We start from the raw sequence: 24182 nt of genomic DNA, 5'->3' as shown, positions 1-24182 counted from the left end.
CCATCACCGTTCTTTAGCCCACTCTGCCACCCCAGTTCAGACAGGGCCATATGCAAATCAGTGTGACCCTGTGCCTCTTGGGAACAGTCCAGCCTGAACTGCCAAGCCATGCCTTCCCTGGACCGGATTCAAGCTTCCTAAGACCGGTTTCTGGCATTACAGCCGTCTTCAGCCAGGCTTGCTTGAATCCAGTGGCAAAGTGAGAAAGGGACTCACGTCTGAGCATACCCTGCCCACTTATGGCGAACAAAGCGGACAAAAGGGGGTGGTGATGAACGGAGCATCTGAACCAATCAAACACTCACACCCAGTCAACAGATCTGGGTTTAATCCATCACCGTTCTTTAGCCCACTCTGCCACCCCAGTTCAGACAGGGCCATATGCAAATCAGTGTGACCCTGTGCCTCTTGGGAACAGTCCAGCCTGAACTGCCAAGCCATGCCTTCCCTAGACCGGATTCAAGCTTCCTAGGACCGGTTTCTGGCATTACAGCCGTCTTCAGCCAGGCTTGCTTGAATCCAGTGGCAAAGTGAGCAAGGGACTCACGTCTGAGCATACCCTGCCAACTTATGGCGAACAAAGCCGTACAAAAAGGGGGTGGTGATGAACGGAGCATCTGAACCAACCAAGCACTCACACCCAGTCAACAGATCTGGGTTTAATCCATCACCGTTCTTTAGCCCACTCTGCCACCCCAGTTCAGACATATGCAAATCAGTGTGACTCTGTGCCTCTTGGGAACAGTCCAGCCCGAACTGCCAAGCCATGCCTTCCCTGGACCGGATTCAAGCTTCCTACGACTGGTATCTGGCATTACAGCCGTCTTCAGCAAGGCTTGCTTGAATCCAGTGGCAAAGTGAGCAAGGGACTCACGTCTGAGCATACCCTGCCAACTTAGGGCGAACAAAGCGATACAAAAGGGGATGATGGACGGAGCGTTTGAGAAAATCAAACACTCACCCCGAGTCAACTGATCTGGGTTTAATCCATCACCATTCTTTAGCTCACTCCGCCACCCCAGTTCAGACATGGCCATATGCAAATCAGTCTGACCCTGTGCCTCATGGGAACAGTCCAGCCCGAACTGCCAAGCCATGCTTCCCTGGACCGGAAACAAGCATCCGGGGACCGGTTTCGGATTCATAATCCTCATCAGCCAGGCTATCTTGAATCCAGTGGCAGAGTGAGCAAGGGACTCACATCTGAGCATACCCAGCCAACTTAGGGTGAACAAAGCGATACAAAAGGGGATGATGGACGGAGCGTTTGAGCAAATCAAACACTCACCCCCAGTCAACTGATCTGGGTTTAATCCATCACCATTCTTTAGCTCACTCCGCCACCCCAGTTCAGACATGGCCATATGCAAATCAGTCTGACCCTGTGCCTCATAGGAACAGTCCAGCCCGAACTGCCAAGCCATGTCTTCCCTGGACCAGAAACAAGCATCCTGGGACCGGTTTCGGATTCATAATCCTCATCAGCCAGGCTATCTTGAATCCAGTGCCAGAGTGAGCAAGGGACTCACGTCTGAGCATACCCTGCCAACTTAGGGCGAACAAAGCGATACAAAAGGGGATGACGGACGGAGCGTTTGAGCAAATCAAACACTCACCCCCAGACAACTGATCTGGGTTTAATCCATCACCATTCTTTAGCTCACTCCGCCACCCCAGTTCAGACATGGCCATATGCAAATCAGTCTGACCCTGTGCCTCTTGGGAATTCTCAGACGTGAGTCCCTTGCTCACTTTCCCACTGGAGTCAAGCAAGCCCGGCTGAAGACGGCTGTAATGCCAGAAACCGGTCCTGGGAAGCTTGATTCCGGTCCAGGGAAGACATGGCTTGGCAGTTCGGGCTGGACTGTTCCCATGAGGCACAGGGTCAGACTGATTTGCATATGGCCATGTCTGAACTGGGGTGGCGGAGTGAGCTAAAGAACGGTGATGGATTAAACCCAGATCAGTTGACTGGGGGTGAGTGTTTGTATTGTCAACGCTCCGTCCATCACCACCTTTGGTTTTTCTTTGTTCGCCCTAAGTTGGCAGAGTATGCTCAGACGTGAGTCCCTTGCTCACTTTGCCACTGGAGTCAAGCAAGCCCGGCTGAAGACGGCTGTAATGCCAGAAACCGGTCCTGGGAAGCTTGATTCTGGTCCAGGGAAGACATGGCTTGGCAGTTCCGGCTGGACTGTTCCCATGAGGCACAGGGTCAGACTGATTTGCATATTGCCATGTCGGAACTGGGGTGGTGGAGTGAGCTAAAGAACGGTGATGGATTAAACCCAGATCAGTTGACTGGGGGTGATTGTTTGTATTGTCAACACTCCGTCCATCACCACGTTTGGTTTTTCCTCATTCAAAATGCTCCATGCGCCCTCAATCAGAGAGATAACCATGAACCCTGCCTGGGGAGGGCTGCAAGTGACTGTTGGCTGACGGATCTAGGCACCGACCAACCACAGCGCCAGCAGAGACATCCGTCACACCCTCTGTAGGACCCTGTGCTGTGATAGCACAAAGGTTTGACTACTATTTGTTTTCCCCTCGCTGCGGGTGCCTGGAGGGGTTATCTGTCTGCTACCTTCAGCGGAGGGTGCCCTTGCCCAGCCTAGTCTGAGAAGCTTGCGCGTGGCAGTCTAAAGCTGTGGAAGTCCTGTTAAAACAGATGAGGAAGCGCACGACTGCTGTCCCTTAACCGTGCAGAGTAAAGTACTGATAGGAGGCTTTGAAGTTCTGAGCAAGGCACTCGGAGATCTGAATCCAGACCAGGTAGAGATGCCAGAACCGAAGCTGTGGAAGTTTGAACCGAGTCAGTGAAGTCCTCCACCTGGGCAGCGAATGTCTGCAACAGGGCGCCGAGCTGTACCTGAAGCAGAGCTGTGGCGTTCTCAAACTACAGTGTGATATCGATGATCACCGAATTTGGGATTTAACCTGGGCTGTCCATCTCCAGTTCAAATTAAGTCCATCTCCAATTTTGGGTAGAAAAGCTTTAACTCTAGCGTATACACCTACAGCTAGCGACACGTTCAGCTAGCGCAAAGACAGATTAATACAGAAAAATCACTTAATTGAGGGAACCCCGGGGGGGCAGTTTTAGATAGAAATAACAAATGCCCATGGACGAGGCCACTTAAGAAATAACTAGCAAACATGGGCAGGGCGAGCTCTTAAATACGGACCAACAAAAAAAACATGCACCTGTAAGCACAGGAACATCAAGCATAGATATAGGGCAGAACAAGCACCTGGCCGTATAGCAAGCGAGGGAACAACAGGCCTCTGCCAGTGCCCAGAGTAAGTACAAGAACAACAGGGGTCTGAGATGCCCGCCAGCACAGAAGCAACAAGCACACATAGGATTGCAAGCATAGACAAACCAATCACCTGAGATGGTAGCGGCACGAGAAACGACAAATAGACACAGGCAGAGCATGCACTGAACAGCTAGCGGACATAGAAAGCACGAACCCTGGGCGTAGTTCGCGAAGTAGCGCTACGCGTAGCTACGCAAAGTGCACATCGCACTACATGAGGTACGCGTAGCACTAGGCGAACTGCGTAGTAGCCTGTTCGCACAGTGCAAGATGCCGTTTTCAATGATTGCACAGTGCGGACAAAGCGGTACAAAAGGGTGTGGTGATGAACGGAGCATCTGAACCAATCAAACACTCACTCCCAGTCAACAGATCTGGGTTTAATCCATCACCGTTCTTTAGCCCACTCTGCCACCCCAGTTCAGACAGGGCCATATGCAAATCAGTGTGACCCTGTGCTCTTGGGAACAGTCCAGCCCGAACTGCCAAGCCATGCCTTCCCTGGACCGGATTCAAGCTTCCTAGGACAGGTTATTGGCATTACAGCCGTCTTCAGCCAGGCTTGCTTGAATCCAGTGGCAAAGTGAGCAAGGGACTCACGTCTGAGCATACCCTGCAAACTTATGGCGAACAAAGCGGTACAAAAGGGGGTGGTGATGAACGGAGCATCTGAACCAATCAAACACTCGCACCCAGTCAACAGATCTGGGTTTAATCGATCACCGTTCTTGAGCCCACTCTGCCACCCCAGTTCAGACATGGCCATATGCAAATCAGTGTGACCCTGTGCCTCTTGGGAACAGTCCAGCCCGAACTGCCAAGCCATGCCTTCCCTGGACCGGATTCAAGCTTCCTAGGACCGGTATCTGGCATTACAGCCGTCTTCAGCCAGGCTTGCTTGAATCCAGTGGCAAAGTGAGCAAGGGACTCACGTCTGAGCATACCCTGCCAACTTATGGTGAACAAAGCGGTACAAAAGGGGGTGGTGATGAATGGAGCATCTGAACCAATCAAACACTCACACCCAGTCAACAGATCTGGGTTTAATCCATCACCGTTCTATAGCCCACTCTGCCACCCCAGTTCAGACATGGCCATATACAAATCAGTGTGACCCTGTGTCTCTTGGGAACAGTCCAGCCCGAACTGCCAAGCCGTGCCTTCCCTGGACCGGATTCAAGCTTCCTAGGACCGGTTTCTGGCATTACAGCCGTCTTCAGCCAGGCTTGCTTGAATCCAGTGGCAAAGTGAGAAAGGGACTCACGTCTGAGCATACCCTGCCAACTTATGGCGAACAAAGCGGACAAAAGGGGGTGGTGATGAACGGAGCATCTGAACCAATCAAACACTCACACCCAGTCAACAGATCTGGGTTTAATCCATCACCGATCTTTAGCCCACTCAGCCACCCCAGTTCAGACATGGCCATATGCATATCAGTGTGACCCTGTGCCTCTTGGGAACAGCCCAGCCCGAACTGCCAAGCCATGCCTTCCCTGGACCGGATTCAAGCTTCCTAGGACCGGTTTCTGGCATTACAGCCGTCTTCAGCCAGGCTTGCTTGAATCCAGTGGCAAAGTGAGCAAGGGACTCACGTCTGAGCATACCCTGCCAACTTATGGAGAACAAAGCGGTACAAAAGGGGGTGGTGATGAACGGAACATCTGAACCAATCAAACACTCACACCCAGTCAACAAATCTGGGTTTAATCCATCACCGTTCTTTAGCCCACTCTGCCACCCCAGTTCAGATATGGCCATATGCAAATCAGTGTGACCCTGTGCTTCTTGGGAACAGTCCAGCCCGAACTGCCAAGCCATGCCTTCCCTGGACCGGATTCAAGCTTCCTAGGACCGGTTTCTGGCATTACAGCCGTCTTCAGCCAGTCTTGCTTGAATCCAGTGGCAAAGTGAGCAAGGGACTCACGTCTGAGCATACCCTGCCAACTTATGGCGAACAAAGCGGACAAAAGGGGGTGGTGATGAACGGAGCATCTGAACCAATCAAACACTCACACCCAGACAACGGATCTGGGTTTAATCCATCACCGTTCTTTAGCCCACTCTGCCACCCCAGTTCAGACATGGCCATATGCAAATCAGTGTGACCCTGTGCCTCTTGGGAACAGTCCAGCCGGAACTGCCAAGCCATGCCTTCCCTGGACCGGATTCAAGCTTCCTAGGACCGGTTTCTGGCATTACAGCCGTCTTCAGCCAGGCTTGCTTGAATCCACTGGCAAAGTGAGAAAGGGACTCACGTCTGAGCATACCCTGCCAACTTATGGCAAACAAAGCGGTACAAAAGGGGGTGGTGATGAACGGAGCATCTGAACCAATCAAACACTCACACCCAGTCAACAGATCTGGGTTTAATCCATCACCGATCTTTAGCCCACTCTGCCACCCCAGTTCAGACATGGTCATATGCAAATCGGTGTGACCCTGTGCCTCTTGGGAACAGTCCAGCCCGAACTGCCAAGCCATGCCTTCCCTCGACCGGATTCAAGCATCCTAGGACCGGTTTCTGGCATTACAGCCGTCTTCAGACAGGCTTGCTTGAATCCAGTGGCAAAGTGAGCAAAGGACTCACGTCTGAGCATACCCTGCCAACTTATGGCGAACAAAGCGGTACAAAAGGGGGTGGTGATGAACGGAGCATCTGAACCAATCAAACACTCACACCCAGTCAACAGATCTGGGTTTAATCCATCACCGTTCCTTAGCCCACTCTGCCACTCCAGTTCAGACATGGCCATATGCAAATCAGTGTGACCCTGTGCCTCTTGGGAACAGTCCAGCCCGAACTGCCAAGCTATGCCTTCCCTGGACCGGATTCAAGCTTCCTAGGACCGTTTTCTGGCATTACAGCCGTCTTCAGCCAGGCTTGCTTGAATCCAGTGGCAAAGTGAGCAAGGGACTCACGTCTGAGCATACCCTGCCAACTTATGGCGAACAAAGCGGTACAAAAGGGGGTGGTGATGAACGGAGCATCTGAACCAATCAAACACTCACACCCAGTCAACAGATCTGGGTTTAATCCATCACCGTTCTTTAGCCCACTCTGCCACCCCAGTTCAGACAGGGCCATATGCAAATCAGTGTGACCCTGTGCCTCTTGGGAACAGTCCAGCCTGAACTGCCAAGCCATGCCTTCCCTGGACCGGATTCAAGCTTCCTAGGACCGGTTTCTGGCATTACAGCCGTCTTCAGCCAGGCTTGCTTGAATCCAGTGGCAAAGTGAGAAAGGGACTCACGTCTGAGCATACCCTGCCCACTTATGGCGAACAAAGCGGACAAAAGGGGGTGGTGATGAACGGAGCATCTGAACCAATCAAACACTCACACCCAGTCAACAGATCTGGGTTTAATCCATCACCGTTCTTTAGCCCACTCTGCCACCCCAGTTCAGACAGGGCCATATGCAAATCAGTGTGACCCTGTGCCTCTTGGGAACAGTCCAGCCTGAACTGCCAAGCCATGCCTTCCCTGGACCGGATTCAAGCTTCCTAGGACCAGTTTCTGGCATTACAGCCGTCTTCAGCCAGGCTTGCTTGAATCCAGTGGCAAAGTGAGCAAGGGACTCACGTCTGAGCATACCCTGCCAACTTATGGCGAACAAAGCGGTACAAAAGGGGGGGGGTGGTGATGAACGGAGCATCTGAACCAACCAAACTCTCACACCCAGTCAACAGATCTGGGTTTAATCCATCACCGTTCTTTAGCCCACTCTGCCACCCCAGTTCAGACATGGCCATATGCAAATCAGTGTGACCCTGTGCCTCTTGGGAACAGTCCAGCCCGAACTGCCAAGCCATGCCTTCCCTGGACCGGATTCAAGCTTCCTAGGACTCGTATCTGGCATTACAGCCGTCTTCAGCAAGGCTTGCTTGAATCCAGTGGCAAAGTGAGCAAGGGACTCACGTCTGAGCATACCCTGCCAACTTAGGGCGAACAAAGCGATACAAAAGGGGATGATGGACGGAGCGTTTGAGAAAATCAAACACTCACCCCGAGTCAACTGATCTGGGTTTAATCCATCACCATTCTTTAGCTCACTCCGCCACCCCAGTTCAGACATGGCCATATGCAAATCAGTCTGACCCTGTGCCTCATGGGAACAGTCCAGCCCGAACTGCCAAGCCATGCTTCCCTGGACCGGAAACAAGCATCCGGGGACTGGTTTCGGATTCATAATCCTCATCAGCCAGGCTATCTTGAATCCAGTGGCAGAGTGAGCAAGGGACTCACATCTGAGCATACCCTGCCAACTTCGGGTGAACAAAGCGATACAAAAGGGGATGATGGACGGAGCGTTTGAGCAAATCAAACACTCATCCCCAGTCAACTGATCTGGGTTTAATCCATCACCATTCTTTAGCTCACTCCGCCACCCCAGTGCAGACATGGCCATATGCAAATCAGTCTGACCCTGTGCCTCATAGGAACAGTCCAGCCCGAACTGCCAAGCCATGTCTTCCCTGGACCGGAAACAAGCATCCTGGGACCGGTTTCGGATTCATAATCCTCATCAGCCAGGCTATCTTGAATCCAGTGGCAGAGTGAGCAAGGGACTCACGTCTGAGCATACCCTGCCAACTTAGGGCGAACAAAGCGATACAAAAGGGGATGATGGACGGAGCGTTTGAGCAAATCAAACACTCACCCCCAGACAACTGATCTGGGTTTAATCCATCACCATTCTTTAGCTCACTCCGCCACCCCAGTTCAGACATGGCCATATGCAAATCAGTCTGACCCTGTGCCTCTTGGGAATTCTCAGCGTGAGTCCCTTGCTCACTTTGCCACTGGAGTCAAGCAAGCCCGGCTGAAGACGGCTGTAATGCCAGAAACCGGTCCTGGGAAGCTTGATTCCGGTCCAGGGAAGACATGGCTTGGCAGTTCGGGCTGGACTGTTCCCATGAGGCACAGGGTCAGACTGATTTGCATATGGCCATGTTTGAACTGGGGTGGCGGAGTGAGCTAAAGAACGGTGATGGATTAAACCCAGATCAGTTGACTGGGGGTGAGTGTTTGTATTGTCAACGCTCCGTCCATCACCACCTTTGGTTTTTCTTTGTTCGCCCTAAGTTGGCAGAGTATGCTCAGACGTGAGTCCCTTGCTCACTTTGCCACTGGAGTCAAGCAAGCCCGGCTGAAGACGGCTGTAATGCCAGAAACCGGTCCTGGGAAGCTTGATTCCGGTCCAGGGAAGACATGGCTTGGCAGTTCCGGCTGGACTGTTCCCATGAGGCACAGGGTCAGACTGCTTTGCATATGGCCATGTCGGAACTGGGGTGGTGGAGTGAGCTTAAGAACGGTGATGGATTAAACCCAGATCAGTTGACTGGGGGTGAGTGTTTGTATTGTCAACACTCCGTCCATCACCACGTTTGGTTTTTCCTCATTCAAAATGCTCCATGCGCCCTCAATCAGAGAGATAACCGTGAACCCTGCCTGGGGAGGGCTGCAAGTGACTGTTCGCTGACGGATCTAGGCACCGACCAACCACAGCGCCAGCAGAGACATCCGTCACACCCTCTGTAGGACCCTGTGCTGTGATAGGACAAAGGTTTGACTACTATTTGTTTTCCCCTCGCTGCGGGTGCCTGGAGGGGTTATCTGTCTGCTACCTTCAGCGGAGGGTGCCCTTGCCCAGCCTAGTCTGAGAAGCTTGCGCGTGGCAGTCTAAAGCTGTGGAAGTCCTGTCAAAACAGATGAGGAAGCGCACGACTGCTGTCCCTTAACCGTGCAGAGTAAAGTACTGATAGGAGGCTTTGAAGTTCTGAGCAAGGCACTCGGAGATTTGAATCCAGACCAGGTAGAGATGCCAGAACCGAAGCTGTGGAAGTTTGAACCGAGGCAGTGAAGTCCTCCGCCTGGGCAGCGAATGTCTGCAACAGGGCGCCGAGCTGTACCTGAAGCAGAGCTTTGGCGTTCTCAAACTACAGTGTGATATCGATGATCACCGAATTTGGGATTTAACCTGGGCTGTCCATCTCCAGTTCAAATTAAGTCCATCTCCAATTTTGGGTAGAAAAGCTTTAACTCTAGCGTATACACCTACAGCTAGCGACACGTTCAGCTAGCGCAAAGACAGATTAATACAGAAAAATCACTTAATTGAGGGAACCCCGGGGGGGCAGTTTTAGATAGAAATAACAAATGCCCATGGACGAGGCCACTTAAGAAATAACTAGCAAACACGGGCAGGGCGAGCTCTTAAATACGGACCAACAAAAAAAACATGCACCTGTAAGCACAGGAACATCAAGCATAGATATAAGGCAGAACAAGCACCTGACCGTATAGCAAGCGAGGGAACAACAGGCCTCTGCCAGTGCCCAGAGTAAGTACAAGAACAACAGGGGTCTGAGATGCCCGCCAGCACAGAAGCAACAAGCACATATAGGATTGCAAGCATAGACAAACCAATCACCTGAGATGGTAGCGGCACGAGAAACGACAAATAGACACAGGCAGAGCATGCACTGAACAGCTAGCGGACATAGAAAGCACGAACCCTGGGCGTAGTTCGCGAAGTAGCGCTACGCGTAGCTACGCAAAGTGCACATCGCACTACGTGAGCTACGCGTAGCACTAGGCGAACTGCGTAGTAGCCTGTTCGCACAGTGCAAGATGCCGTTTTCAATGATTGCACAGTGCGGACAAAGCGGTACAAAAGGGGGTGGTGATGAACGGAGCATCTGAACCAATCAAACACTCACTCCCAGTCAACAGATCTGGGTTTAATCCATCACCGTTCTTTAGCCCACTCTGCCACCCCAGTTCAGACAGGGCCATATGCAAATCAGTGTGACCCTGTGCTCTTGGGAACAGTCCAGCCCGAACTGCCAAGCCATGCCTTCCCTGGACCGGATTCAAGCTTCCTAGGACCGGTTATTGGCATTACAGCCGTCTTCAGCCAGGCTTGCTTGAATCCAGTGGCAAAGTGAGCAAGGGACTCACGTCTGAGCAAACCCTGCAAACTTATGGCGAACAAAGCGGTACAAAAGGGGGTGGTGATGAACGGAGCATCTGAACCAATCAAACACTCGCACCCAGTCAACAGATCTGGGTTTAATCGATCACCGTTCTTTAGCCCACTCTGCCACCCCAGTTCAGACATGGCCATATGCAAATCAGTGTGACCCTGTGCCTCTTGGGAACAGTCCAGCCCGAACTGCCAAGCCATGCCTTCCCTGGACCGGATTCAAGCTTCCTAGGACCGGTATCTGGCATTACAGCCGTCTTCAGCCAGGCTTGCTTGAATCCAGTGGCAAAGTGAGCAAGGGACTCACGTCTGAGCATACCCTGCCAACTTATGGTGAACAAAGCGGTACAAAAGGGGGTGGTGATGAATGGAGCATCTGAACCAATCAAACACTCACACCCAGTCAACAGATCTGGGTTTAATCCATCACCGTTCTATAGCCCACTCTGCCACCCCAGTTCAGACATGGCCATATACAAATCAGTGTGACCCTGTGGCTCTTGGGAACTGTCCAGCCCGAACTGCCAAGCCGTGCCTTCCCTGGACCGGATTCAAGCTTCCTAGGACCGGTTTCTGGCATTACAGCCGTCTTCAGCCAGGCTTGATTGAATCCAGTGGCAAAGTGAGCAAGGGACTCACGTCTGAGCATACCCTGCCAACTTATGGCGAACGAAGCGGTGCAAAAGGGGGTGGTGATGAACGGAGCATCTGAACCAATCAAACACTCACACCCAGTCAACAGATCTGGGTTTAATCCATCACCGTTCTTTAGCCCACTCTGCCACCCCAGTTCAGACATGGACATATGCAAATCAGTGTGACCCTGTGCCTTTTTGGGAACAGTCCAGCCTGAACTGCCAAGCCATGCCTTCCCTGGACCGGATTCAAGCTTCCTAGGACCGGTTTCTGGCATTACAGCCGTCTTCAGCCAGGCTTGCTTGAATCCACTGGCAAAGTGAGAAAGGGACTCACGTCTGAGCATACCCTGCCAACTTATGGCAAACAAAGCGGTACAAAAGGGGGTGGTGATGAACGGAGCATCTGAACCAATCAAACACTCACACCCAGTCAACAGATCTGGGTTTAATCGATCACCGTTCTTTAGCCCACTCTGCCACCCCAGTTCAGACATGGCCATATGCAAATCAGTGTGACCCTGTGCCTCTTGGGAACAGTCCAGCCCGAACTGCCAAGCCATGCCTTCCCTGGACCGGATTCAAGCTTCCTAGGACCGGTATCTGGCATTACAGCCGTCTTCAGCCAGGCTTGCTTGAATCCAGTGGCAAAGTGAGCAAGGGACTCACGTCTGAGCATACCCTGCCAACTTATGGTGAACAAAGCGGTACAAAAGGGGGTGGTGATGAATGGAGCATCTGAACCAATCAAACACTCACACCCAGTCAACAGATCTGGGTTTAATCCATCACCGTTCTATAGCCCACTCTGCCACCCCAGTTCAGACATGGCCATATACAAATCAGTGTGACCCTGTGTCTCTTGGGAACTGTCCAGCCCGAACTGCCAAGCCATGCCTTCCCTGGACCGGATTCAAACTTCCTAGGACCGGTTATTGGCATTACAGCCGTCTTCAGCCAGGCTTGCTTGAATCCAGTGGCAAAGTGAGCAAGGGACTCACGTCTGAGCATACCCTGCAAACTTATGGCGAACAAAGCGGTACAAAAGGGGGTGGTGATGAACGGAGCATCTGAACCAATCAAACACTCGCACCCAGTCAACAGATCTGGGTTTAATCGATCACCGTTCTTTAGCCCACTCTGCCACCCCAGTTCAGACATGGCCATATGCAAATCAGTGTGACCCTGTGCCTCTTGGGAACAGTCCAGCCCGAACTGCCAAGCCATGCCTTCCCTGGACCGGATTCAAGCTTCCTAGGACCGGTATCTGGCATTACAGCCGTCTTCAGCCAGGCTTGCTTGAATCCAGTGGCAAAGTGAGCAAGGGACTCACGTCTGAGCATACCCTGCCAACTTATGGTGAACAAAGCGGTACAAAAGGGGGTGGTGATGAATGGAGCATCTGAACCAATCAAACACTCACACCCAGTCAACAGATCTGGGTTTAATCCATCACCGTTCTATAGCCCACTCTGCCACCCCAGTTCAGACATGGCCATATACAAATCAGTGTGACCCTGTGTCTCTTGGGAACTGTCCAGCCCGAACTGCCAAGCCGTGCCTTCCCTGGACCGGATTCAAGCTTCCTAGGACCGGTTTCTGGCATTACAGCCGTCTTCAGCCAGGCTTGATTGAATCCAGTGGCAAAGTGAGCAAGGGACTCACGTCTGAGCATACCCTGCCAACTTATGGCGAACGAAGCGGTGCAAAAGGGGGTGGTGATGAACGGAGCATCTGAACCAATCAAACACTCACACCCAGTCAACAGATCTGGGTTTAATCCATCACCGTTCTTTAGCCCACTCTGCCACCCCAGTTCAGACATGGACATATGCAAATCAGTGTGACCCTGTGCCTCTTGGGAACAGTCCAGCCTGAACTGCCAAGCCATGCCTTCCCTGGACCGGATTCAAGCTTCCTAGGACCGGTTTCTGGCATTACAGCCGTCTTCAGCCAGGCTTGCTTGAATCCAGTGGCAAAGTGAGCAAGGGACTCACGTCTGAGCATACCCTGCCAACTTATGGCGAACAAAGCGGTACAAAAGGGGGTGGTGATGAATGGAGCATCTGAACCAATCAAACACTCACACCAGTCAACAGATCTGGGTTTAATCCATCACCGTTCTATAGCCCACTCTGCCACCCCAGTTCAGACATGGCCATATGCAAATCAGTGTGACCCTGTGCCTCTTGGGAACAGTCCAGCCTGAACTGCCAAGCCATGCCTTCCCTGGACCGGATCCAAGCTTCCTAGGACCGGTTTCTGGCATTACAGCCGTCTTCAGCCAGGCTTGCTTGAATCCAGTGGCAAAGTGAGCAAGGGACTCACGTCTGAGCATACCCTGCCAACTTATGGCGAACAAAGCGGTACAAAAGGGGGTGGTGATGAACGGAGCATCTGAACCAATCAAACACTCACACCCAGTCAACAGATCTGGGTTTAATCCATCACCGTTCTTTAGCCCACTCTGCCACCCCAGTTCAGACATGGCCATATGCATATAAGTGTGACCCTGTGCCTCTTGGGAACAGTCCAGCCCGAACTGCCAAGCCATGCCTTCCCTGGACCGGATTCAAGCTTCCTAGGACCGGTTTCTGGCATTACAGCCGTCTTCAGCCAGGCTTGCTTGAATCCAGTGGCAAAGTGAGCAAGGTACTCACGTCTGAGCATACCCTGCCAACTTATGGAGAACAAAGCGGACAAAAGGGGGTGGTGATGAACGGAGCTTCTGAACCAATCTAACACTCACACCCAGACAACGGATCTGGGTTTAATCCATCACCGTTCTTTAGCCCACTCTGCCACCCCAGTTCAGACATGGCCATATGCAAATCAGTGTGACCCTGTGCCTCTTGGGAACAGTCCAGCCGGAACTGCCAAGCCATGCCTTCCCTGGACCGGATTCAAGCTTCCTAGGACCGGTTTCTGGCATTACAGCCGTCTTCAGCCAGGCTTGCTTGAATCCAGTGGGAAAGTGAGCAAGGGACTCACGTCTGAGCATACCCTGCCAACTTATGGCAAACAAAGCGGTACAAAAGGGGGTGGTGATGAACGGAGCATGTGAACCAATCAAACACTCACACCCAGTCAACAGATCTGGGTTTAATCCATCACCGTTCTTTAGCCCACTCTGCCACCCCAGTTCAGACATGGCCATATGCAAATAGGTGTGACCCTGTGCCTCTTGGGAACAGTCCAGCCCGAACTGCCAAGCCATGCCTTCCCTGGACCGGATTCAAGCATCCTAGGACCGGTTTCTGGCATTACAGCCGTCTTCAGCCAGGCTTGCTTGAATCCAGTGGCAAAGTGAGCAAAGGACTCACGTCTTAGCATACCCTGCCAACTTATGGTGAACAAATCGGAACAAAAGGGGGTGGTGATGAACGGAGCATCTGAACCAATCAAACACTCACACCCAGTCAACAGATCTGGGTTTAATCCATCACCGTTCTTTAGCCCACTCTGCCACTCCAGTTCAGACATGGCCATATGCAAATCAGTGTGACCCTGTGCCTCTTGGGAACAGTCCAGCCCGAACTGCCAAGCTATGCCTTCCCTGGGCCGGATACAAGCTTCCTAGGACCGTTTTCTGGCATTACAGCCGTCTTCAGCCAGGCTTGCTTGAATCCAGTGGCAAAGTGAGCAAGGGACTCACGTCTGAGCATACCCTGCCAACTTATGGCGAACGAAGCGGTGCAAAAGGGGGTGGTGATGAACGGAGCATCTGAATCAATCAAACACTCACACCCAGTCAACAGATCTGGGTTTAATCCATCACCGTTCTTTAGCCCACTCTGCCACCCCAGTTCAGACATGGACATATGCAAATCAGTGTGACCCTGTGCCTCTTGGGAACAGTCCAGCCTGAACTGCCAAGCCATGCCTTCCCTGGACCGGATTCAAGCTTCCTAGGACCGGTTTCTGGCATTACAGCCGTCTTCAGCCAGGCTTGCTTGAATCCAGTGGCAAAGTGAGCAAGGGACTCACGTCTGAGCATACCCTGCCAACTTATGGCGAACAAAGCGGTACAAAAGGGGGTGGTGATGAATGGAGCATCTGACCCAATCAAACACTCACACCAGTCAACAGATCTGGGTTTAATCCATCACCGTTCTATAGCCCACTCTGCCACCCCAGTTCAGACATGGCCATATGCAAATCAGTGTGACCCTGTGCCTCTTGGGAACAGTCCAGCCCGAACTGCCAAGACGTGCCTTCCCTGGACCGGATTCAAGCTTCCTAGGACCGGTTTCTGGCATTACAGCCGTCTTCAGCCAGGCTTGCTTGAATCCAGTGGCAAAGTGAGCAAGGGACTCACGTCTGAGCATACCCTGCCAACTTATGGCGAACAAAGCGGTGCAAAAGGGGGTGGTGATGAACGGAGCATCTGAACCAATCAAACACTCACACCCAGTCAACAGATCTGGGTTTAATCCATCACCGTTCTTTAGACCACTCTGCCACCCCAGTTCAGACATGGCCATATGCAAATCAGTGTGACCCTGTGCCTCTTGGGAACAGTCCAGCCTGAACTGCCAAGCCATGCCTTCCCTGGACCGGATCCAAGCTTTCTAGGACCGGTTTCTGGCATTACAGCCGTCTTCAGCCAGGCTTGCTTGAATCCAGTGGCAAAGTCAGCAAGGGACTCACGTCTGAGCATACCCTGCCAACTTATGGCGAACAAAGCGGTACAAAAGGGGGTGGTGATGAACGGAGCATCTGAACCAATCAAACACTCACACCCAGTCAACAGATCTGGGTTTAATCCATCACCGTTCTTTAGCCCACTCTGCCACCCCAGTTCAGACATGGCCATATGCATATAAGTGTGACCCTGTGCCTCTTGGGAACAGTCCAGCCCGAACTGCCAAGCCATGCCTTCCCTGGACCGGATTCAAGCTTCCTAGGACCGGTTTCTGGCATTACAGCCGTCTTCAGCCAGGCTTGCTTGAATCCAGTGGCAAAGTGAGCAAGGTACTCACGTCTGAGCATACCCTGCCAACTTATGGAGAACAAAGCGGACAAAAGGGGGTGGTGATGAACGGAGCATCTGAACCAATCTAACACTCACACCCAGACAACGGATCTGGGTTTAATCCATCACCGTTCTTTAGCCCACTCTGCCACCCCAGTTCAGACATGGCCATATGCAAATCAGTGTGACCCTGTGCCTCTTGGGAACAGTCCAGCCGGAACTGCCAAGCCATGCCTTTCCTGGACCGGATTCAAGCTTCCTAGGACCGGTTTCTGGCATTACAGCCGTCTTCAGCCAGGCTTGCTTGAATCCAGTGGCAAAGTGAGCAAGGGACTCACGTCTGAGCATACCCTGCCAACTTATGGCAAACAAAGCGGTACAAAAGGGGGTGGTGATGAACGGAGCATGTGAACCAATCAAACACTCACACCCAGTCAACAGATCTGGGTTTAATCCATCACCGTTCTTTAGCCCACTCTGCCACCCCAGTTCAGACATGGCCATATGCAAATAGGTGTGACCCTGTGCCTCTTGGGAACAGTCCAGCCCGAACTGCCAAGCCATGCCTTCCCTGGACCGGATTCAAGCATCCTAGGACCGGTTTCTGGCATTACAGCCGTCTTCAGCCAGGCTTGCTTGAATCCAGTGGCAAAGTGAGCAAAGGACTCACGTCTGAGCATACCCTGCCAACTTATGGTGAACAAATCGGAACAAAAGGGGGTGGTGATGAACGGAGCATCTGAACCAATCAAACACTCACACCCAGTCAACAGATCTGGGTTTAATCCATCACCGTTCTTTAGCCCACTCTGCCACTCCAGTTCAGACATGGCCATATGCAAATCAGTGTGACCCTGTGCCTCTTGGGAACAGTCCAGCCCGAACTGCCAAGCTATGCCTTCCCTGGGCCGGATACAAGCTTCCTAGGACCGTTTTCTGGCATTACAGCCGTCTTCAGCCAGGCTTGCTTGAATCCAGTGGCAAAGTGAGCAAGGGACTCACGTCTGAGCATACCCTGCCAACTTATGGCGAACAAAGCGGTACAAAAGGGGTTGGTGATGAACGGAGTATCTGAACCAATCAAACACTCACACCCAGTCAACAGATCTGGGTTTAATCCATCACCGTTCTTTAGCCCACTCTGCCACCCCAGTTCAGACATGGCCATATGCAAATCAGTGTGACCCTGTGCCTCTTGGGAACAGTCCAGCCCGAACTGCCAAGCCATGCCTTCCCTGGACCGGAATCAAGCTTCCGAGGACCGGTTTCTGGCATTACAGCCGTCTTCAGCCAGGCTTGCTTGAATCCAGTGGCAAAGTGAGAAAGGGACTCACGTCTGAGCATACCCTGCCAACTTATGGCGAACAAAGCGGACTAAAGGGGGTGGTGATGAACGGAGCATCTGAACCAATCAAACACTCACACCCAGTCAACAGATCTGGGTTTAATCCATCACCGTACTTTAGCCCACTCTGCCACCCCAGTTCAGACAGGGCCATATGCAAATCAGTGTGACCCTGTGCCTGTTGGGAACAGTCCAGCCTGAACTGCCAAGCCATGCCTTCCCTGGACCGGATTCAAGCTTCCTAGGACCGGTTTCTGGCATTACAGCCGTCTTCAGCCAGGCTTGCTTGAATCCAGTGGCAAAGTGAGCAAGAGACTCACGTCTGAGCATACCCTACCAACGTATGGCGAACAAAGCGGTACAAAAGGGGGTGGTGATGAACGGAGCATCTGAACCAACCAAGCACTCACACCCAGTCAACAGATCTGGGTTTAATCCATCACCGTTCTTTAGCCCACTCTGCCAACCCAGTTCAGACATGGCCATATGCAAATCAGTGTGACCCTGTGCCTCTTGGGAACAGTCCAGCCGGAACTGCCAAGCCATGCCTTCCCTGGACCGGATTCAAGCTTCCTAGGACCGGTTTCTGGCATTACAGCCGTCTTCAGCCAGGCTTGCTTGAATCCAGTGGCAAAGTGAGCAAGGGACTCACGTCTGAGCATACCCTGCCAACTTATGGCAAACAAAGCGGTACAAAAGGGGGTGGTGATGAACGGAGCATCTGAACCAATCAAACACTCACACCCAGTCAACAGATCTGGGTTTAATCCATCACCGTTCTTTAGCCCACTCTGCCACCCCAGTTCAGACATGGCCATATGCAAATCGGTGTGACCCTGTGCCTCTTGGGAACAGTCCAGCCCGAACTGCCAAGCCATGCCTTCCCTGTACCGGATTCAAGCTTCCTAGGACCGGTATCTGGCATTACAGCCGTCTTCAGCCAGGCTTGCTTGAATCCAGTGGCAAAGTGAGCAAGGGACTCACGTCTGAGCATACCCTGCCAACTTATGGCGAACAAAGCGGTACAAAAGGGGGTGGTGATGAACGGAGCATCTGAACCAATCAAACACTCACACCCAGTCAACAGATCTGGGTTTAATCCATCACCGTACTTTAGCCCACTCTGCCACCCCAGTTCAGACAGGGCCATATGCAAATCAGTGTGACCCTGTGCCTCTTGGGAACAGTCCAGCCTGAACTGCCAAGCCATGCCTTCCCTGGACCGGATTCAAGCTTCCTAGGACCGGTTTCTGGCATTACAGCCGTCTTCAGCCAGGCTTGCTTGAATCCAGTGGCAAAGTGAGCAAGAGACTCACCTCTGAGCATACCCTGCCAACGTATGGCGAACAAAGCGGTACAAAAGGGGGTGGTGATGAACGGCGCATCTGAACCAACCAAGCACTCACACCCAGTCAACAGATCTGGGTTTAATCCATCACCGTTCTTTAGCCCACTCTGCCACCCCAGTTCAGACATGGCCATATGCAAATCAGTGTGACCCTGTGCCTCTTGGGAACAGTCCAGCCGGAACTGCCAAGCCATGCCTTCCCTGGACCGGATTCAAGCTTCCTAGGACTGGTTTCTGGCATTACAGCCGTCTTCAGCCAGGCTTGCTTGAATCCAGTGGCAAAGTGAGCAAGGGACTCACGTCTGAGCATACCCTGCCAACTTATGGCAAACAAAGCGGTACAAAAGGGGGTGGTGATGAACGGAGCATCTGAACCAATCAAACACTCACACCCAGTCAACAGATCTGGGTTTAATCCATCACCGTTCTTTAGCCCACTCTGCCACCCCAGTTCAGACATGGCCATATGCAAATCGGTGTGATCCTGTGCCTCTTGGGAACAGTCCAGCCCGAACTGCCAAGCCATGCCTTCCCTGGACCAGGTTCAAGCATCCTAGGACCGGTTTCTGGCATTACAGCCGTCTTCAGCCAGGCTTGCTTGAATCCAGTGGCAAAGTGAGCAAGGGACTCACGTCTGAGCATACCCTGCCAACTTATGGCGAACAAAGCGGTACAAAAGGGGGTTGTGATGAACGGAGCATCTGAACCAATCAAACACTCACACCCAGTCAACAGATCTGGGTTTAATCCATCACCGTTCTTTAGCCCACTCTGCCACTCCAGTTCAGACATGGCCATATGCAAATCAGTGTGACCCTGTGCCTCTTGGGAACAGTCCAGCCCGAACTGCCAAGCTATGCCTTCCCTGGACCGGATACAAGCTTCCTAGGACCGTTTTCTGGCATTACAGCCGTCTTCAGCCAGGCTTGCTTGAATCCAGTGGCAAAGTGAGCAAGGGACTCACGTCTGAGCATACCCTGCCAACTTATGGCGAACAAAGCGGTACAAAAGGGGGTGGTGATGAACGGAGCATCTAAACCAATCAAACACTCACACCCAGTCAACAGATCTGGGTTTAATCCATCACCGTTCTTTAGCCCACTCTGCCACCCCAGTTCAGACATGGCCATATGCAAATCAGTGTGACCCTGTGCCTCTTGGGAACAGTCCAGCCCGAACTGCCAAGCCATACCTTCCCTGGACCGGAATCAAGCTTCCGAGGACCGGTTTCTGGCATTACAGCCGTCTTCAGCCAGGCTTGCTTGAATCCAGTGGCAAAGTGAGAAAGGGACTCACGTCTGAGCATACCCTGCCAACTTATGGCGAACAAAGCGGACTAAAGGGGGTGGTGATGAACGGAGCATCTGAACCAATCAAACACTCACACCCAGTAAACAGATCTGGGTTTAATCCATCACCGTTCTTTAGCCCACTCTGCCACCCCAGTTCAGACAGGGCCATATGCAAATCAGTGTGACCCTGTGCCTCTTGGGAACAGTCCAGCCTGAACTGCCAAGCCATGCCTTCCCTGGACCGGATTCAAGCTTCCTAGGACCGGTTTCTGGCATTACAGCCGTCTTCAGCCAGGCTTGCTTGAATCCAGTGGCAAAGTGAGCAAGGGACTCACGTCTGAGCATACCCTGCCAACGTATGGCGAACAAAGCGGTACAAAAGGGGGTGGTGATGAACGGAGCATCTGAACCAACCAAGCACTCACACCCAGTCAACAGATCATGGTTTAATCCATCACCGTTCTTTAGCCCACTCTGCCACCCCAGTTCAGACATGGCCATATGCAAATCAGTGTGACCCTGTGCCTCTTGGGAACAGTCCAGCCCGAACTGCCAAGCCATGCCTTCCCTGGACCGGATTCAAGCTTCCTAGGACCGGTATCTGGCATTACAGCCGTCTTCAGCCAGGCTTGCTTGAATCCAGTGGCAAAGTGAGCAAGGGACTCACGTCTGAGCATACCCTGCCAACTTATGGCGAACAAAGCGGTACAAAAGGGGGTGGTGATGAACGGAGCATCTGAACCAATCAAACACTCACACCCAGTCAACAGATCTGGGTTTAATCCATCACCGTTCTTTAGCCCACTCTGCCACCCCAGTTCAGACATGGCCATATGCAAATCAGTGTGACCCTGTGCCTCTTGGGAACAGTCCAGCCCGAACTGCCAAGCCATGCCTTCCCTGACAGGATTCAAGCTTCCTAGGACCGGTTTCTGGCATTACAGCCATCTTCAGCCAGGCTTGCTTGAATCCAGTGGCAAAGTGAGCAAGGGACTCACGTCTGAACATACCCTGCCAACTTATGGCGAACAAAGCGGTACAAAAGGGGGTGGTGATAAACGGAGCATCTGAACCAATCAAACACTCACACCCAGTCAACAGATCTGGGTTTAATCCATCACCGTTCTTTAGCCCACTCTGCCACCCCAGTTCAGACAGGGCCGTATGCAAATCAGTGTGACCCTGTGCCTCTTGGGAACAGTCCAGCCTGAACTGCCACGCCATGCTTCCCTGGACCGGATTCAAGCTTCCTAGGACCGGTTTCTGGCATTACAGCCGTCTTCAGCCAGGCTTGCTTGAATCCAGTGGCAAAGTGAGCAAGGGACTCACGTCTGAGCATACCCTGCCAACTTATGGCGAACAAAGCGGTACAAAAGGGGGTGGTGATGAACGGAGCATCTGAACCAATCAAACACTCACACCCAGTCAACAGATCTGGCCCACTCTGCCACCCCAGTTCAGACAGGGCCATATGCAAATCAGTGTGACCCTGTGCCTCTTGGGAACAGTCCAGCCCGAACTGCAAGCCATGCCTTCTCTGGACCGGATTCAAGCTTCCTAGGACCGGTATCTGGCATTACAGCTGTGCTGTAGATACACCTGTTGCTTGTGATGTCTGAGAAGGTGAAACACAATCATTAATACATTGACTATGTAGAATTATAGCACTTCCAATGGTGTGATAGTGTTTGATTTTGCTGTCTTTGTTGCCTTGTAAAGTTCCTTGCTGTTGGACTTGGCCCTTTTTGCAGGGCCGTCCCTGAACTTTTTGCCTTCCTGCTATATTTTTTCTGACCTGTTGTTGGCTATTTTATAACTCTGGGCACTTTACCACTGCTGACCAGTGATAAAGTGCATATGCTCTCCCTATTATAAATTGATGTATGGATTAATGACTCCATGATTGGCTGGTTTGGTTTACTTGTCAGGCCCTAGTACAGTGCACGGAGTTGTGCCCAGGGCTTGTAAAACAAATGTTGCCGGTGGGCTTGCAACACTGGTTGTGCCACCCACAGAAGCAGCCTGTAAAAGTTTGTCTAAGGCCTGTCATTGCAGAGCCTGTGTGAAGTCCGGTACTGCTACGCTGACTGGGCAAGTGCACCCACTTGCCAGTCCCTAAACCTTCCCTTTTCTTCATATCAGACACCCCTATGGTAGGCCCAAGGGCAAGGTGCATTGTAAGTATAAGGTAGGACATGACCTGATCTGTGTGGCATGTCCTAATAGTGAATTACAGCCATTTTTGTTTTTCACTTTTGCAAGGCTACCTGTTCTCCATAGGCCAGAATGGGCAGGTAGATTATTACATCTTATAATCCTAACTGACTCAGGGAACATAGTAGAAATACGAGTTTAGTATACCTGAACTCAGATTGATAAAATACATATTTTAGTGAAGTTGATTTTAACATTCTGTGTTTGAAAATGCCACTTTTAGAATGTAGGTGTTTTCCTTTCTAACCTTCCAAGCCTGCCTCTAGTAGGTTGTGTATTCCTTGTCTGGAGTTTGAGTGACAGGGCTGGGGGATTCCAGGAATCACAATGCTGGCTCCACCACCTGTGGGGCGTCTGATGTTTCTGCCCCGCACTGTGAAAGGGAAGGAGAAGTCTGGTAAACAGAGTGCTTCAGAACCGGTTTGGACTGGGCAAAGGCCCCTCTGCCCTCAGAGGACAAAGGATTTTGGGGTATAAATATTGGGACCCTGATCCCATGAAGTTAGATCACTTTGGGACTACAAGAAGAAACCTTTACTGAGGAGAGGAACCTGAAGAAACTGAGGAGAGACTATTCCCAAGCTGAAGTACTGCTTGGGGTATTGGCCAGATTGGCCTGCAGTGGTTGCATTACTGCCAAAGCAGGGAGAAAGGAACTTTGTGTACTTTGCTTTCAACTTGTAAAGGATCTCCAAAGGCTTGGAAAAGAGCTAGCCTCCTGCTGAAGTCTCAGTGACAACAGACTTCAGCCCCCAGCTCCCCAGAGTTCTTATGGAAGTGCCTGCGACTGTTTTGGGCCTTCTGAGGAACTGCATGTCGCAAGGAGCTGGAAGCGCAACTCATCGAGGAAGAAACCTGTCGCCGTCGCTGTGCCTGCCGTCGCAAATCCAAAGGAGGGTGTCACCTGGTATCATTCCGCTTATGACCCAGGTCGCCACACTTGTAACATTTCAGGAGCCCTTGGGGAACAGGACTACCTGTCGGGCCCGTGCTTTCTCTCAGGGGGAGGCTGGGAACCTTTCCCGTGGTTCCCTTGGGGACTACTTTGTCGCCCTTTGCGGAATTCCTTGTGTTTACCCTTGTCACCCCCGCTCTTCTGCTGGGGACCCTGCCCACCTTTGGCTGAGTCTCCTATGTGACCCTTGTGGACCCGGGTGCTCACCCATCACTCCGCCTCCTCAGCAAGCTTCCTAGGGTTAGTCAGCTTCCTATCTATCAGATGCTGGTACAGCTCTGGAAAACAATTATCAGACAAGTGCTCCCATGCAATCAAATCGGAGACCTTGAAAATCATTAACCTTGCTGCCCTTCACCCAACCAACCAATGCTCTGCAAAAGAAAGTGACATATTCAACCCAGGTACTGTTTTCTAACTTTTTGCATTTCCTGAACCTCTGTCTATAGACTTCAAGGGTCAAATCATATCTAGACATCAATGCATCTTTCATGTGGCTGTATGAATTGTGGATTCCAGAAGGCCATTCTAATGGTATCCCGCCCCTCACTAAGGAACCTTCCCCACAACCCCGCTCCCCAATCTCTCTCAGGGACCCGGTGGGAAGACATGGCCAGGGCCGGACTGGCTACCGGGCAGTTGTGTGTGCTGCCTATCAGGGGAATGATTTCTCCGTGCTATGGGCATATTTCGTTGATGGGGACCTGCGTGCGCTTTGAAAAAAAAAAAGCAAAACGAATTTCGTTTTGCACACACAGGTCCCCATCAATGAAAGCATCCCCCTGCTTGGCAGCACACACAACTGCCCGGTAGCCAGTCCGGCCCTGGACATGGCTACCTCATAGGCTCTGAACCACTGACCAATATCAATCATTTTTGTAAAACTCTTTCACCACATCTTTGGGAATATACACTCTACTTTCCACAGATACTGACAGTATGCTGCCACAAGAGGGAGTATCCTCTAAACTTTTAGTTTTAAACTCCAACTCCCTCAAAACTTGTTCATGCTTAAACTGTATTTTCTTTTCCTCTATATCTAACCTCCTATTTTCTATTTCCAGTTGCCTATTCACCTTGCACTTGGTCATCTCCATTTCATGCCTT

Source organism: Lissotriton helveticus, chromosome 2_1, assembly GCF_964261635.1.
Source record: "Lissotriton helveticus chromosome 2_1, aLisHel1.1, whole genome shotgun sequence".
Classification (NCBI taxonomy): domain Eukaryota; kingdom Metazoa; phylum Chordata; class Amphibia; order Caudata; family Salamandridae; genus Lissotriton; species Lissotriton helveticus.
This window is presented reverse-complemented; position numbering follows the sequence as displayed.